This window comes from Pongo pygmaeus, chromosome 19 (genome assembly GCF_028885625.2).
Source record: "Pongo pygmaeus isolate AG05252 chromosome 19, NHGRI_mPonPyg2-v2.0_pri, whole genome shotgun sequence".
Taxonomy (NCBI): Eukaryota; Metazoa; Chordata; class Mammalia; order Primates; family Hominidae; genus Pongo; species Pongo pygmaeus.
The window spans coordinates 9,104,206-9,122,202 of record NC_072392.2 but is presented as its reverse complement, the minus strand read 5'-3'; the positions used below and the strand labels follow the sequence as shown (position 1 = coordinate 9,122,202).

Sequence of the window (17,997 nt, the reverse complement as noted above, 5' to 3'; positions counted from 1 at the left end):
AGGCAGACTTGTGCTCCAGGAGCTCCTCCTCGGCTCCTCCTGTTTGTACCCGTAAGCATTTATTGGGCACGTAACAGTACCATGGCTGAGGTTCTCCCAAAATTCTTATGTTGAAGCCGTGACCCCCAGTACCTCAGAATGTGACCGTATTTGGAGATAGAGTCTTAAAACAAGGCCCTCAGAGTGGGCCCTATGCCAGTATGACTGTGTCGTTGTGAGAAGAGGAGATGAGGACACAGAGAGACACAGGGACGCATGTGCACGGAGAAGAGATCCCGTGAGGACGTTGCCAGAGGGCGGCCATCTGCAAGCCACGCAGAAGGGCCTCCAGAGCAACCAACCCTGCCAACGCCTTGATCTTGGACTTCCAGACTGCAGAACTGTGAGAAGTAAACGTCTAGCGTCTCAGCCCCTAGTCCGTCGCACTTTGTCGTAGCAGCTGAGCAAACTACTGAGGCCCCTGCTGCCAGCCCGGCCTCCCCTTCTCCCCCTCCTCCTCGTCCACCGAGGACTCTGGGGCCTGCACACCATCGTTCTTCCCACCTCAACCTGTCCAGCTTCCAGAGGCTGCCCAGCCCTGCTCTGGGGAGAGGACCCCCACATCGTCCGCTATGGCTCTGCTCCACCTGTTCCCTCCCCATGAGCATTGCTCAGGATTCAGCTCTCTTTCCCTGCTCACCCCCACACCCTCTCCATCTGTCTCCTTCACCACTCATCATCTCTGTGCTCCCAACTCCCAAATCAGTATTTCTAGCTTCAGGTCTGGGGTCTCCACTTGAACTCAGAGTCACCTGCCCGACGTCATTCACTCCTTACCATCCTGCCCTCAGGTTCCCTGTGGCTTGAGCTGAGCCCCGCAGGCTCGCCTCAACATGATCAGCAGAAGCAGGATTTCTTTTTGTTTGTTTGTTGTTTCTGAGACGGGAGTCTTTCTCTGTCACCCAGGCTGGAGTGCAGTGGCCTGATCTCGGCTCACTGCAACCTCCGCCTCCCGGGTTCAAGCGATTCTCCTGCCTCACCCTCCTAAGTAGCTGGGATTACAGGTGCACGCCACCACGCCAGGCTAATTTTTGTCTTTTTAGTAGAGATGGGATTTCACCATGTTGGTCAGGCTGGTCTTGAACTCCTGACCTTGTGACCCTCCCACCTCAGCCTCCCAAAGTGCTGGGATGACAGCCGTGAGCCACCGCACTCAGCCCAGAGCAGGATTTCTAAGCACCAATCTGAGGGCGCCCATCAGGATCAAGTCGAAAGCACTCAGCATGGCCTTCAGGGCTCCAAATAAGCTGGTCCTGCCTCGTCCTTCAGCCTCTCGCTCTTTATGCTCCAGTGATTCCAAACTTTGGTCTGTTTGTAGAGCCATGTGCAAGGACCCCTCACCTGCCCCTCTGAGGCTCTGGACATGCTGTTCCCTTCCTCCCAGGACACTCCTGTTTTATCTGGCTGCTTCCTTCTCATCCCCCAGGTCTTGGTTCCAGTGTTACTTCCCAGCCCCGCTCCACCCCACCAGCCTGGCGTGGGCACCCAGCACAGCCTCACACAGCTTTCCTTGTGCCACATGAGGATTGCCTGTTACCTGCCTTCTTCTTTAGGCTTCCAACCCCAGGGTTACTCCAGCACAGGTCTGGCCTCTTCTTGTTCACTCCACAACATGGTTTCATGCTCAGTGTGTTCTAAATCACATTTTATGGAATTTCTAAAGAAATATATGCTGGGTATTTTTTGTTTTGTTTTGTTTGAGGCAGGGTCTCACTCTGTTGCCCAGGCTGGAGTGCAATGGCACGGATCTAGGCTCACTGAGACCTCTGTCTCCCAGGCTCATGAGATCCTCCCACCTCAGCCTCCCAAGTAGCTGGGACCACAGACATGTGCCACCATGCCCAGTGAATTTTTTGTATTTTTACGTAGAAACAGGGTTTCACCATGTTGCCCAGGCTGGTCTCGAACTCCTGGGCTCAAGATATCTGCCTGTTTTGGTCTCCCAAAGTGCTGGGATTATAGGCGTGAGCCACCACACCCAACCTAAGAAATATATATTTAATTCATGCACTCAAAAAACAAAAGCAAGAAGAGAAAGGAACACACTCATTTCTACCAACCACAGTTGCGACAGACATCTTTCCTTTCAGGCTTTAATGAACATTTGTTCAGTTGTGGAGCTATTTAATTCTTTCCTACAAACAGATCATACTTTTATACATCTAGTTTTGTGGGGTTTTTTTTTCATAATAATGAACACTTTCTTGTGTCAAATACTGTTCTTCACGATGTTTAAAAGTTGTCCGGGCTGGGCATGGTGGCTCACACCTATAATCCCAGCACTTTGAGAGGCCAAGGTGGGCAGATTTCTTGGAGCCAGGAGTTTGAGACCAGCCTGGCTAATATGGTGAAACCCCGTCTCTACCAAAAAATACAAAAATTAGTCAGGCATGGTGGTTTGCGCCTGTAATCCCAGCAACTTGGGAGGCTGATGCAGGAGAATCTCTTGAACCTGGGAGGTGGAGGTTGCCATGAGCCACCACTGAACTCCAGCCTGAGCCACAGAGCAAGACCCTATCTCACAAAAATTAAAAACTAAAAAATAAAACTCCTCTGGCACTGTGTTGCATGGCTATGCATAGTGGGCCTATTGGAATTGGAAGTGGAGGCATTTAAAAGAAGGACCTCCTAGGGTTGGGCAGCTATAGGTCGTTTCCCACTTTTCACTATTATAAATGTTAACTACCTTTGAACATAAAGGTAACCACCTTGAACCACCTTTGAACATACATATTTGTGCTCTGCTCCAATGACTGTTGTAGCACAAATTTCTCTAGATGGAATTACTGGGTTGAATTTTAAATCTACGTTTTTATATTCTTATTTATTTATTTAATTTTTATTTATTTATTTATTTATTTGAGATGGAGTCTCATTCTGTAGCCCAGGCTGGAGTGCAGTGGCATGATCTCAGCTCACTGCAACCTCCACCTCCCAGGTTCACGCGATTCTCCCGCCTCAGCCTCCCAAGTAGGTGCTATTACAGGCGCCTGCCACCACACCCGGCTAATTTTTTGTATTTTTAGTAGAGACGGGGTTTCACTATGTTGGCCAGACTGGTCTCGAACTCCTGACCTCGTGATCCACCCACCTCGGCCTCCCAAAGTGCTATGATTTACAGATGTGAGCCACTGCGCCCAGCCCTTCTACATGTTTTTAACATTGGCTCCAAACTGCCAAACTGCCCTCAAGAAAGGCTGTACTGGCTTATACACCCACCAGCAGGATATGAGAGCTCCTATTTCACCACGTGCTTGAAAAGAATAATATGCATTTGGTATCAGCATTCTTTTTAAAAAAGCTTGGCCACTCTGTCTGAGAGAACACACACACACACACACACACGATTTTAATTTGCATGTCTTTGATTACTAGGAAGGTTGGGCATTTCCCCACGTATTGTTTTTCTATTTATATTTCTTTTTTTGTGCATTGCCTGTTCATGCCATTTGCCCAGTTTTCAAATAAGGTGGACTTTTTTCATGCTGTCTAGTGATCAGAAGGATTAAACATCGTTTGTCTTTTCTGCCATATAAGCTGTAAATATTTTTAAGTTTCTCATTCACGTTACTTTAATTTGTGATCTTTAGAAAAACATGTGCCTCTTTAATTTTTCTCTCTGATGTTACGACAAGATTCTTTAAGTGCTCTTCCTAGAGTCACTGCCAAGTCACTCACCCATTAGTCATTTCATTTACAAATAGGGGTGGACAGGGCCTTAGAGAAAGCAGTGTGGGATACAGGAGAAAAGACAGCTCCTGCCCTGAAGCCTGAAAGCAGCCAGAAGCCAAATTAGACCAGGGGATGAGTCCCAGAGCCTTGCTAAGTGTCCTCCAGCAAGTGTTCCCAGGGCTGAGTTCAACCAAATGCAAAGAAAGAGGCTGCAGCTGCACCTTGCCCTCCCGCGGACGACTGTCACGCCCATGCACACTCACTGTCTTTGGACTCACTCTGCCAGACAAGGGTGACAGGGGCCTGCTCAGAGAAGTGAAATGACCAACCAGCCCAGGACCACAGAGCCAGTAAATGGGGGGCCCAGGACGGACACCCTGCCCTTCTGGCTCCTGGTCCACTGGCTCAGAGGAAAAGACCCCTATCACTGGAAGTAACAGCTGGCCTAGACTACAGTCAGAATCTACATCTTTCTTACAAGCACAGAAATCACAGGACCTGGAACACCTGCCTGGGGACAGGGATCTGGAAGGATCACCCAGGCCTCAGTTCTTCAGGCCTCCCTTGTACCAGGAAAGGCCTGGTTAACAGCATCATCCTGTCCTTCTTGGAGGCAAATGTCCTTCTCCTGCATTTCCCAGCAGGGCCTGCCCTAACCTCTGAGCCCCTTCTGGGAGCTCAGCCTCCACTTTTCCCACCCCAGGAGAAAGCTGGGGGCTGGTAGCTCTCTTCCATATGCACCTTACGCCAACAAAAGGTTCTTCCTAAACAACTGGTCACACAAAAGAAAACTCTGAGGCAAACATCAAAAGGCAGGGCTCCCTTCCCTCCCCTGCTTCTTGGAGCTGTCAGGAGACATCAAGTAGCAAATGCCCATGCTCAGACTTCTGCAAAGTATTTTACAGCTTGTTTTCTTTTCTCTTTGTTTTATTTTCTCTGCACAGATGGAAAAATGCATTGGGCAAAAGCAGCTCACATCTGGATCCCTCGGCTCCACACAGAGGCGTCACCCAACTCCCGGCCTGTCCCCAGCCCCTTCCTCGGAGAGACACCTTAATCCTTCCTGCCTTCCTGTTTATCTTCTGCATCTCTTGGAGGTAAAAATATTGGGTATTAGTTTCATTATCAGATTTCAAGGCAGGGAGGAAAGGGCAGCTTTGTGAGAACAGAGAGGTCAGCCCAGAGAAAAGGGGGTTGGGGGTGGCAGAGACACTCTGAGGGACCAGCAGGGGCAAGAACAGAAGCACTGCCTAGGCCATTGAGGCTCTGCCTCTTATCCAGGGGTACCCCAGACACCCACAGACACCCCAAGCTTTGTGCCCCTCTTTGGCTATCATGTGAGGATCACCAAGGATGCATCAATTGTGGCTGCATTTCAGACCCAGGACATAACGAGGGTAAGGAAGGTAGGAGGGGGAGAGGCCCCACTTTCCAACCAGAAACCCAGTAGGGAGAGAGGCCCAAGAGGTGGGTTCCCATTTTCTTCCCCCATCAAAAAGTCCTCTAAGTCCTATTTCAACACATGCCTGTGGCCACTCCTTACCTCTCAACATTCCTGCCCTTCTGCCCCTCTCCCTCTCCCACCAACCTGGAACTGCTCAACCCCTTCACACTCCCCAGGTCAGATTAATTCAGTGCATACTCACAGTGCTCTAGCTATGTTCCCAGCTCTGTGCTACAGGCTATGTGAGATACACAGATGGACAATGCACTCTCAACTATCCATGGGTTCCCCATCTAATGGAGGGAACAAACTCATGTCAGAAAATTCTCTGATCAAGTGGGACTAATCTCTCATTAACTGTGTTGGTTTGTTGAGGATAGGGACAGCGTTTGCTCTTATATCCTCCAGCCCACAGAAAGCCTTCATACATTTTTGTTGTGCAAATGAGAGACAGAAAGCAAACAAGAGAGTAGATAGATGGATGGATGAATGAATGGAAGGATGAAAAGGTGGATGGATGGATGGATGGATAGATGGGGGAGGGAGGGATGGATGGATGGATGGGGTTGATAGGTAGGTGGATGGATGGAGGGAGGGAGGGAAGGATGGATGGATGGATGGGGTTGATAGGTGGGTGGGTGGGTGGGTGGGTGGATGGATGGATGGATGGTATGAATGAAAGGATGAATGGATGGATGAAATGGATGGACAGATGCATGGATGGATGGATAGACGCATGGATGGATGGATGGATGGTATGAATGAAAGGATGAATGGATGGATGAAACGGATGGATAGATAAATGGATGGACAGATGCATGGATGGATGGATAGACGCATGGATGGATGGATGGATGGATGGTATGGATGGATGGATGGATGGATGGTATGAATGAAAGGATGAATGGATGGATGAAATGGATGGATAGATAAATGGATGGACAGATGCATGGATGGATGGATAGACGCATGGATGGATGGATGGATGGATGGATGGATGGATGGATAGGTAGGTGGGCAGGTAGACAGGCAAGCAGGTATGTACAGAGACAGTTAGATAGACAGGTAGGGCAGATAGAGGATTTACTGCCTGAACCACTCCCTGACAAGGCATAGCCTTGTGACATCTGATTGTTGCTTTCGACTGCTTTAACTCATCAACTTCACTTCTGTCTGCTCAAGTAGACTGCTGTGCTTTAGAGAGAAAAACCCACATCTAAGTCCCCTGGACTCTTCCTGGAACTCTAAGTAGTGCCTTGCACACAGAGACTGAATCTGCATCCATTGCTTTTGATGAATTTACCAAACCATAGGTGTTGGCCCGCCCCAAAAGACCCTGGCAAACTCATTCTCAATCCCATCAGGACTACCCCAGGCCCAGAAAGCATCCAGCAGACATTGGTGAGCAGTTTCCAGACCATGTCTCTCAGGGACTCTGGTCCTGGCTCCCCCAGACTTCACATGGCCCAGGGGCTTCTCACTGGAGCAGGAAGGCCATTTGGTGATGGGTCTCCTCAGAGGCTCTGGTCTGGGGCCCAGTACCCCACAGCAGCCCTCCAGCACACAGGATCACCATGTCCTCTCCCTTCCAGAGCGGTTCTTTTGAGAAGACTGACCATGTTATCTCTGTAGCATAACAGCTGAATTCTCCAAAAAAAACCCAATTCACATAGGCATCATCGCACGCTGAAGGCCCCAGCCATTGGCTGCCTGCGCACTGGGATGAGCGCTGCTGTCAGATCTGTCATGATTGTTGACACATTTCCACATGTCCAGGCCACACGGGCAGGTTGGGGCATGGCAAAAACTTGCAGGTCTGGGGGTGGGTGCTGCTTCCCTCACCAGCTCCTCTGCTAGGTGAGTCCATGGCTGCTGGGTAAGGACCAGGAGACCTACTCAGCATGTGCAACTCACAAATTCCCTGAGGGAGATGGGGCAGTGGTTCTCAACCAGTGGCAATTTTGTCCCCCAGTGGACATCTGGCAATGTCTATAGACATTTTTGGTTATCACGACTGGGGAGGGAGGGGCTGTTTGCATCCAGGGGATAGAAACCAGAGAGGTTGCTAAACTTCCTACAATGCACAGGACAGTTCCCCCAAACGGAGCCTGCCAAATGTCCATAGTGCTGAGTTTGAGAATTCCTGGGTTAGGGAGATCATGACGCCCGCTGCCTCCAGGGTATGTAAATGTTTATTCCCCTTTGCCTCAGATGCTGTTCTCTAAGTGCAAACTCTGAGGCTTAGAAAGCTGCTCCAGGAGCACCGGGCGCAGTGGCTCACACCTGTAATCCCAGCACTTTGGGAGGCCGAGGCGGGTGGAACACCTGAGGTCGGGAGTTCGAAACCAGCCTGACCAGCATGGAGAAACCCCGTCTCTACTAAAAAATACAAAATTAGTGGGCATGGTGGCACATGCCTGTAATCCCAGCTACTCGGGAGGATGAGGCAGGAGAATCGCTTGAACCCGGGAGGCAAAGGTTGCGGTGAGCTGAGATCACGCCATTGCACTCCAGCCTGGGCGACAAGAGCAAAACTCTGTCTCAAAAAAAACAAAAAAGAAAAAGAAAGCTGCTCCAGGAGGTAACTGTCATTAACTCCTTCAACAAAGCTTTGACTGACGCCTTTAATTAAAAGGGCCAGGTGCTGGTGTGACAGCAGCAGGCAAGATGGAGTCCTGTCCCAGGGTGCTTCCTGGCTCAGGGGTAGGTGGACAGCGGTTCTAGTAATTGCACTGTTTTCAATGGTGACCAGAGCTGTCAAGACTAACACTCAAGGAGGCTGTTCTTCTGGACCTCTCTGGAACAACGGGGAGAGGACAGGGCCTGAGAAGAGAGCCGGAGCACAGATGGGATATTCTGCCAGTGCTGCCCCAACTATAACGTGCATATGGTCACCTGGGGATCCTGTGCAAATGCAGGCTTTGATGGGGAGGGATGGAACTGGAACTCAATGGAAAAGAACCCAGTTGGGACATGGCCCACTGTGTGGACAGAGAGCCTTTGCAGGGAGGTAAAGGGAGGTTTGACCGCAGGGGTCTGTGATGGGGCAGTGTTCAGAGGCCTGGTTTCAAGAGAAACTTCTCCTTAAATGACTGGTTCAGAATCATAAAAATACTTGAGAGTTATTTTTAAGAGTTTGAGGTAGTCTGTATTTCCTTTACTACTTTGCTGCTCCATTTGGTATGCTATTTATTTAGAAATTGTTCAGCTCCTGTTTATAAATTTTAGGTATTCCGCCCCCAGTGTGTTTTTCTGAGCCCCCTTTTCAGCGTCTCCTGAAATGGCTAGGTTGAGCAACTCCAGCTGCCCACACACCTAACTCCCGCCCACACCCGGGGATCATTCTGAGCCAACCTCTCAAAGGGCTCCTTTTGGGAAAGGGGCCGAGGCAGGACCGGCCCAAGCATTTCTGGGACTCACAGCCCTTTTGTGTCTACAGGTGAGCTGGGCATAAGAGAAACGATCATACATGTACATACATTTATAAAACAATCCAAGCCTAGACTTAGGTTTTACTTCACTGTTAGCAAATCTGGTAGGGCATGAATTTATCGAAGCATTCAACAAATATTTACTGAGCCCCTACCTGGTGCATTCTGGGCACCATGCAAGGTGCTGGGGACATCACAGTGAGCAGGACAGTCATGGTCCCTGCCCTGACAGTGTCGGTGGAAATACCTGGGCATGCTAAGGTCTGGTTAATGCTGCTGCTGCTGTGGCCTCACCCCCAGGTCCACCACTATCCCCCAAACACAGGCTTAAGGCTCATCACTGGAGACATCAGCCGGCCAGATACAATGCAGCAGTGACCAGCCAGAGGGAGTCACGAGACTGGATGACCCCTACGGAGACCATGAGGACATCACACAGGAGTAGTTGGTTCCACTCAAGGCTCTGGGGTTTGCACTCATTGAGGGTGCCTCATTTCAACCATTTTAAAAACCACTGACAAACATTCTCCTAGACACGGCCAGGAGAACTGGACAACTCACTTGTCTGAAAGAAAAGAGTCAACGGGCAGAGTCAGTCCACGCTGGGCATGAGAGCCAGGCGAGGTAAGGATGTCCCATGGGACTTTCTGGAGTTCCAGAGACCATGTGAGGGAAGATGTGGCACTTCGAGATGCCACAAGGACACCCAAACAGGAGCCGCTTCTGCCTGACTGCCCGTTCATTGCTTCATTCAACAAACATGAATGGAGACCTTGGAAGTGCCCGGTTCCGAGTGGGAAGCAGGCCTGCCATAGGGCTGACGTTGCTGCATTTTCGTCTCTCAACAGACCACGGCCCCCTCTTCCTTCTCTTGAGCTGGGGTTTTTAATTCAAGCAGCTACCAAACCCCTCTCAAGGCCCCAACCTGTGATGATTCTCCAGCCTGGATGCACAGATTCACCAGCATTCCCTAAGACATAGGGAGCTAAGACAACCCCTGGAGTTTCTTTTTTTTTTGAGACAGACTCTCACTCTGTCACCCAGGCTGGAGTGCAGTGGCAGGATCTCGGCTCACTGCAAGCTCTGCCTCCCAGGTTCAAGCGATTCTCCTGCCTCAGGTTCCCAAGTAGCTGGGATTACAGGCACCCGCCATCACGCCCTGCTAATTTTTTTGGATTTTTAGTAGAGACGGGGTTTCACCATGTTGCCCAGATTGATCTTGAACTCCTGACCTTAGGTGATCTGCCCACCTAACTGCAACCTCTGCCTCCCAGGTTCAAGCAATTCTCTTGCCTCAGCTTCCCAAGTAGCTGGGATTACAGGCGTGTGCCACCACACCTGGCTCATTTTTGTATTTTTAGTAAAGACGGGGTTTCACCATGTGGGCCAGGCTGGTCTCGAAATCCTGATCTCAGGTGACCCACCCTCCTAGGCCTCCCAAAGTGCTTGGATTACAGGCATGAACCACCGCGCCTGGCCGCCCCCCGGAGTGTCACTATTACTAACCAAGATCAAACACAATGGCTACAACCTCACAAGCAAGCAAGAGGAAAGAGAGCTGGGGCCTGATGTGGGAAGCCTGGACTCTAGCTCCGGCTCCGCGACTCCCCCAGGTATGTGACCCTGGACAGCCCACTTGGCCCCTCTGAACCCATTCTCCCATCTGAAAAATGACAACATCTGCGTCTGATGATTTCTAAGTTCTTTTCTGGCCCTGAAAGTCTAACTCATGACACCCAAACTCCTGCAGGGTAGGGGACAGATCAGCAGACTCACATCAGCATGGAGGCCTTTGGGAGCGGACCCTGGAGTTCAGAAGTGGGGTGCTCTAGGCCAGGTAATGACGCTGTGAAGAAGCCTCAGGGTGGGACAGGATCAAGCCGGTAACGGGGCTGTGGAAAGGGCACTAAGACCACCTCCAGGCAGCGGGTGGATCACAGCCGGGAACTGCCATGGCCGTGGGGTGGTGGTGGGAGGACCCTGCAGGCCTCCCCCTTGCTGAAAGTGAAGGTATGGGAGCCTTTCCACGGAAACCATCAGAGGGGCGTGGCCAACAGGACTGACGACCACCTGGGTCTTTCAGAGAATGGGTGTGCAGGATCCTCTCCAGGGGACTGGGCAGAGGAAACTATTTTGGGAGAGAAAAAAGGAGTTTACTTTTGGGCATGCGGTGGCATAGCAGGGGGATTTAGCAGAGGGCAGTGAGCAATAGTGTGTCCAGAGTTGGTTCCTGCCAGCGGGTTCCCGGTCTGGCTCACTTCAAGAATGAAGCCCTGGACCTTGGCGGTGAGTGTTACAGCTCTAAAAGGTGGCACGGACCCAAAGACTGAGCAGCAGCAAGATTTATTGTGAAGCGTGAAAGAACAAACCTTCCACACCGTGGAAAGAGACCCCAGTGGGTTGCCACTGGTGGCTGGGGGGAGGGGGGCCAGCTTTTATTCCCTTGTTTGTCCCCACCCATGTTCCGTTTCTGTCCTATCAGAGTGCCCTTTTTTCAATCCTCCCCACGATTGGCTTCTTTTAGACTCCGGCCGATTGGTGCGTTTTACGAGCGGTGATTGGTGCATTTTACAGAGTGCTGATTGGTGTGTTTTACAGAGCGCTGATTGGTGCATTTTACAGAGTGCTGATTGGTGTGTTTTACAGAGCACTGATTGGTGCATTTTACAATCCTCTTGCTAGCTACAGAGTGCTGATTGGTGCGTTTTACAATCCTCTTGTAAGACAGAACATTTTTCCAATTCCCCAGCTGACCCAGGAAGTCCAGCTGGCTTCACCTCTCCACAGGGACCCTCCATGGTCAGCCTTAGAGGCCCCTGAAGCCAAGTTCTCCCAGAGAGGAGCCCACACACCTCTCTTAAGTCTTTCAGAAACAGGCCTGCAGGGCCACTCCATTTAGTTTTTAGGGTCCAATGTGAAAACAGAATTTCTGTCCACCCTCCCTTCCCCCTCCCCCCCACCACCTGTGCTTTATCTCTGATACCAGAAATGCCGTGGAAGAGGGGTGGATCAAGGTTGTAGGAAAAATGAAAGAAAGTGGGAAGTGTTTTGGAACCTCAGTGCCCAGAGTCATAGTCGGAATGGGAAGGGAGGCTGGAGTTCCCGGCTTGCCAAAGACAGGCTTTAGATGGTTTCTGATAAAGTCCCCGGAGATAAGTGGCCTGTGTTTGTCGAGGGCTTAGGGAGCTTTAGCCAAGTCTGAACACAAAGGGGCCTTCTGTCAACAGTCCTTCAGGCCACTAATAGGGCTGAATAAACACTACAGTAACAAGTTCTTCACACCTGTGGGGCTTGGGAAAGGCCCCAGCCCCTTTGTCAAGACGTCAGACAAAAGGGCTGCTAGGAGTTGGCCTCCTACCCGGCAGCCAGACCCTCTTAGGCTTCTGGGGGAAGGGACAGGGGTGGGGGGCAGATAAGTCTTAAGTCTGGTGAGTCCTGTCTCCTTCTTCAAGCAGAAATGTCCAGGGGGGACCAACTGATGGACGTGGTCCCTGCAAACAGGCTGGCGGTAAATAGACTGGAGAGGGCATTTTGTGGGGTTTGGGATCAGGACCACGGGCAGGATTAAGGATACCGGGGTCACAGGCTCGGCTCTCCAAAAAGTACAGCCCAGGCCCTGTGGCTCTTTCTCCCGCTGTGCCGGGCACCCGGCCCCTCCCCAGTGGACAGTGGGGGCCATCCCCCAAATCTGCTTGACCTCGCCGTCATTTTTTCCACTGACTTTTTTTTTTTTCTCTGTAAACATCTTAGCCTTTTCTCTTCCCTGCCCTTTTTTGGCTGCTATGCCTCCGCCTAAGGCTTTGAAACAATCCCCTCCTAACGAACATCTCCCAGGCCCTTGCTGCAAAAGAATCACTCAAGGTTCCTGCTGCACAAACATCCTTCTCTCCGCCTGCCCGGCGGGCCGGCCCCTCTCTTGGAGGAAATGCCGAGGAGGCTTCGGTAAGCCCTGAGCAGTCATCAGTTCTTTGTCTGCTGCGTTCCTCAGACCCTCCCTCCACGTTCCAGTCCGGAGCCTCTGCCCCAGGCAGAGGGTGAGTGCTCTCTCTGCTACCTCCTTCGGGGACTTTAGCCCTGGCCCTCTATGTGCCATGCACAACTCTACACCTTCTCCACCTCCAACCAGCCCGCCACCCCAAATCCCTCTTCAGACATTCCTCTCATTTGTCACTGCCCTATTCTGGAACCTTCCATGGCTGCCCACTGTCTATGAGATGCAAACTTTCTTGCCTTTCAGGACAAAAACAGTTTCACAATGGAGGTCCAGAGACTGGAGGTCTTGCTCCTTCCTTCGTTATTTATTATGTATTTTTTGAGACGGGGTTTCACTCTTGTCGCCCAGGCTGGAGTTTAGTGGTGTGATCTCAGCTCACTGCAACCTCTACCTCCCGGTTTCAAGCGATTTTCCTGCCTCAGCCTCCCAAGTAGCTGAGGATTACAGGTGCCCACCACCATGCCCAGCTAATTTTTGTATTTTTAGTAGAGACGGAGTTTCACCGTGTTGGCCAGGGTGGTCTCAAACTCCTGACCTCAAATGACTCACCCTCCTCGACCTCCCAAAGTGCTGGGATTACAGGTGTGTGCCACCACGCCTGGCTAATTTTTGCATTTTTAATAGAGACGGGCTTTCACCATGTTGGCCAGGCTGGTCTCGAACTCCTACCTCAAGTGATCCACCCTCCTCAGCCTCCCAAAGTGCTGGGATTACAGGTGCGAGCCACAGCGCCTTGCCCTGCTCCTTCCTTATAATAGGACCCTGCATGAAACCTCACCCCATCCCACCCACTCCTCTCCAAGCTCCAGATCTATCAGCAAAAGAAGGAAGGGGGACATTGTTCTAAGGACAAATCCAGGGTCTTGGGGCTGGTGCAGCCTTCCAGGGTTTCCTAGTTTAACCCTCTTGTAGAAGGAGATGAGAAAAACAAGGTCCTAAGAAGCAAAGAGATGTTGCCAGGGACCTGGCAATAGTGAATGGTGACTAACCCTTCACCAAACTAATTCAGAGCTCTTTCCAGACCCCCAGCAGCATGGTGAGGGTGACATGGTCTCAAGCAGAAAGAAGCCTGATAAAACCCTGTGGCTGCTGGAATTCATTCCTGAAGGCAGAGAATTTTCAAACTGGAAGAGATTGTCTGAGCAAAGTTCTCCCGGAAGCTTTTGTTGCCATGAAATTCTCTTTGCTCTGTGACTTGTCTACCCTGCCCAGATATCTGGTTAGCAGCTCGGGGGGTGGCGGCAGGGTGTGTGTGTGTGTGTTGGGGAGCAGGGGGTTCCTTCCAATCTCTTTTCCCTAGAGGTGGTGCATACACTCCCTGTGCTTTATGAAATGGACATATGAGGGCTGATAAGCCAGCCAAGCCTGGCTCCTGGCTCCCTGGAGTCATTTCCCATCTGTAATGGCTCCCGTCACTAAGCCAGGCACTTGCCAGGCTGGAGATTCAAGGCAGGACTCCAGGGCAGTGGGAGAGGCTGGCGCAAGGGAGGCTTAATGACTTGCAGTTGATTCTGTTCTCCTGACACCAGGCAGGAAAACATGCAATTCCCGGGATACCTTCCCCAGCCCTTTGTTCCCCCCTACCCCCATGGGCCGTATCCCTCCCTGCTTGCCCTTTATTTAATTCATCTCTTTAGTTAACTTTGACTTGGGTTGTAACCTCCAGAGACCAGCCCAGACTGCAGCCGAAACTACTGCAGGGTTCAATACTGCACACCAGACCCCTGTGTGACCAACAGATCAAGGTTCCTGCTCGTGGACAGGGACAGGGTGAAACCAGGGTCCCAATATGCACGCCAGACCCCTGTGTGCCCAACAGAAACCAGTGTCCCATTGGGCCACTCCAGGACAACACCAAAACGCCTTCTCAGTTTCCTAATTCACTCTCCGACTAAACTCGGGTTGCCAGGTTTAGCAAATAAAAATACAGAACACCCAGTTAAATTCAAATTGCACAAATCATTTTTAGTAAAAGTATGCCCCAAGACTGGCATGTCAGTGCTACCTCCAGCACACACCAGATCCCTATCCAGCTTGGGCTGTGCCTAAGATGTATGATTTCACGCAAAGGTTTTTTTTTAATCAACGGCCACTCTAATTTCCTCAGTCTCCACAACTCCCAGAAGAGGTTAAAAGGGCCCCTCAACTCAACAGGTCCAGGAGAGAAGAGTCCTGTTTGGGTTTTTCTTAACTCAAAGTATTGTCTGATTCTTCAGTTCCTATTTGCTTAGCGCCAGCTTGTTGTTCCCTTATTTCCCTCTATCTGCTAAACAAGAACAGATATCCTGTGCCCAGGAGCACGTGGAGATTCGTGACAAGGGAAAAGACCCTGCCCAAAACTGGAAAGCATTCCAGTTGCAGGGCACTGTCTGCAGGGCCGTCAATGCCAAGCAGACAGACCACGCCCCTCTGCCCCTACCCAGCCTCTCAAGAGGCCCTGTCACTAGTTAGCATGCCCCCACTTCACATGCAAAGATCCCCATGTGGAACCAATCACACTCCAGTTCCAGGAGACACAAGGGGGAGGAAGGCAAGTATGGTCATAGTAGCCCCAAATCTGTACCCAAACAAAGCCATTTTCATTGTGATATGCTTTGTGGTGAAAATGATCAAAATCTAAACCCCAATTCTGAATCCAGTTATTTTAATCAAACCACTAGGTACAATTCATTTAGAGCTCAGTAAAGTGTCTATGAGATTATAATGAAAGATTTTAGGTGGCCTACCATCAAACAGAGGTAAGACAGGGGATGGCAGATTCCAGCTGGCCAAAGGAGCTAGAATGGGCCACCCCTGGGAGAGAGTGACTTTGCCATGCCTGGAGACATTCAAGTAGAAAAATATGGTACAAGAGACTCCGGCTCTGGGGAGGAGGTGGAATAGACTGATGGAGACCCTTCCAACTCAGAGAGCCTTAGAAGATACATTTCCTGCCTCTGGGATGTCAGATCCTTACAGGTTTGAGGCTAGCATTGGCCTTGCTAATATTCTTTTTTGAGATGGAGTCTCTCTCTGTCTCCCAGGCTGGAGTGCAGTGGCTCGATCTCAGCTCACTGCAAGCTCCGCCCACAGGTTCATGCCATTCTCCTACCTCAGCCTCCCTAGTAGCTGGGACTACAGGCTCCTGCCACTATGCCCGGCTAATTTATTTATTTATTTATTTTGTATTTTTAGTAGAGACGGGGTTTCACCGTATTAGCCAGGATGGTCTCGATCTCCTGACCTCGTGATCTGCCCGCCTCGGCCTCCCAAATGGCCTTGCTAATATTCTTACACATGAGCTAGTGGAAGGGATTTCCAGTCTGCAAATGACCCTGAGTCCTTGCGGGGAGGGACCGTGCACGTGGAAAGGAGAAGGACAGCAGAGCTTCCCTGTGGGCAAATGCAGAAAGAATCCAAATGGTCCTTCCTTCTGGAATGATGTCTTGAGTTATCTGGTACAGCTAGGGAAAACAGCCTGGGGACAACGACAAGCTCTTCCTCGTGGAGAGATGGTGGCTCCACAGCTGAACATCCTCTGAACAGGCCTTTGGGGGTTCAAAAGCTTTAGGGCAGACTGATCTTCCACAGAGAGGTACCAAGGCAGCTGTCTATGGCCAGCATCTCCACACCGATGCCGGGGTATTACCCAGAAGCACCAGCTACTGAGTATTTTGGACATCTCCTCCACATATGGGGACAATAGACGACCCCAGTGCCTTGCTGGCTCTGAAACTCCCAGGCAAGAATCCAACAAGGGACTGACCAGGAAAGGAGAGTCCTGCGGTGAGTTAGCCCCTCACTTTCCTCCTCCAAATTGTTTTGAGAGCCAATAGCACGGGCCAAATCCCTAGCTCACTAGCAATCAGAGACATTGTCCCGCCTCGCTCTGTCTCAGCACCCAGAGGGCATGGCTGCCAGGAGCCCCAGGGTGTGTCTAAAGACCCATAGGTTCCCTCCAGCCCTGCTAACCAGCAGAAGGCAAGGGGAGGTAAGAGTGCATTGGCTGTTTGTTTCAGGACTGAGGACCAAAGTATGCATAAACAAGGTGGTCCCCTCCTTGAGGCCTCACCCCCAAATTGGGCAGGAAGTCTGCGCCCAGAAGGAGTGAGGGGCTTCTGGGAGCTCTAAGAAAGAAAATGCAGAGAACAATGAGATGAACACAGGGCAAGAGGTGGGAGCTGAGGGCAGCCTTCAAAGCTGGGGCAGTTCACACCTGCCACTTCCACTCAGCCACCGTAACAGTGACACATGACTCACCTGGAGCAGTCTCTGTGCACCAAGCATCCCTGGGTCATTATGCTTCAAACCTCCTCATGAGCCCTGGATCCTAGTGTCCCCTCCCTGTACCTTACTCAGCTGTTTGCCTCCTCTCTCTGTCCATACATGCCTGCACCACTGCTGAAGGTACGGCAGGAAGAGAACTGAGGGATGTGCTTGAAAGGGCACGAGGGCCTCGCAGGGGTCTCCCAAACCCTAGACAGCTCAAGCTGCCCAACTTGTGACTTCAGAAGCAGTCTCCTTATCTTCTTCCAGCCCACAGAGGCTTGGATGGAAAATGAATACAAACACACCTGTTCTTCTAAACACCCACACTTTTTTTTTTTTTTTTGAGATGGAGTCTTGCTCTGTCACCCAGGCTGGAGTGCAGTGGCCAATCTCAGCTCACTGCAACCTCTGCCTCCTGGGTTCAAGTGATTCTTCTGGCTCAGCCTCCCAAGTAGCTGGGACTACAGGTGCCTGCCACCACGCCTGGCTAATTTTTTGTATTTTTAGTAGAGACAGGGTTTCGCCATGTTGGCCAGGCTGGTCTCGAACTCCTGGCCTCAGGTGATCCGCCCACCTCGGCCTCCCAAATTGCTGGGATTACAGGTGTGAGCCACCGTGCCTGGCCAACACCCCACACTTTACAACTTTACTTTCATCTAATTAAAGGAAGCCAGAAAATAATGTCGAGGCCCTGGCTGGGCTCACACAGCTCACAGGAGTGACAGGGACTGGACGCCTGGCCCACTCTGCTCAGAAGCCTGGCCCTTTCTTCTCCCCCAGCTGCAAAAGGGGTGGTAGGGGGTTAGCCCTCCCCTGACCTCCACCGTGTGACTCAGTTGGTTTTGTGACCAGAATAGATCTATTTAAGATACACACTGGGCCCGGTGGCGTTGTTTTATGACATTAGTTTCCCTCAGGTAGCCTTTGAAAATGTTTTTTCTTACCCTAAAATTAGGGGGCTTGGGAACCAGACAGGTTCCTAGTACAAGTCGGGGTTGGAGGGAACCCACATGTGAACGCCCCACATTTCTTGGCCCTGGTGCTCCTGGCTGCTGTGGATGTGGCTAATTCCCCAGGCGTCCTCTGTAATTCCACAGTAATGTGGATTTAATTGTCCCCAAAGCAGGCCATTCTTCCTTTATTGTGCAGTAAATTTCCCTCCGGAGTTC

The 17,997-nt window shown here is 51.0% G+C and overlaps 1 protein-coding gene across 3 annotated transcripts in view; it reads right to left on the bottom strand.

Annotated features, from left to right (window-relative positions):
- The window catches only part of NTN1 (netrin 1), a 244,839-nt gene that overhangs the window by 82,188 nt on the left and 144,654 nt on the right, over positions 1–17,997 (bottom strand). The window lies entirely within an intron of this gene.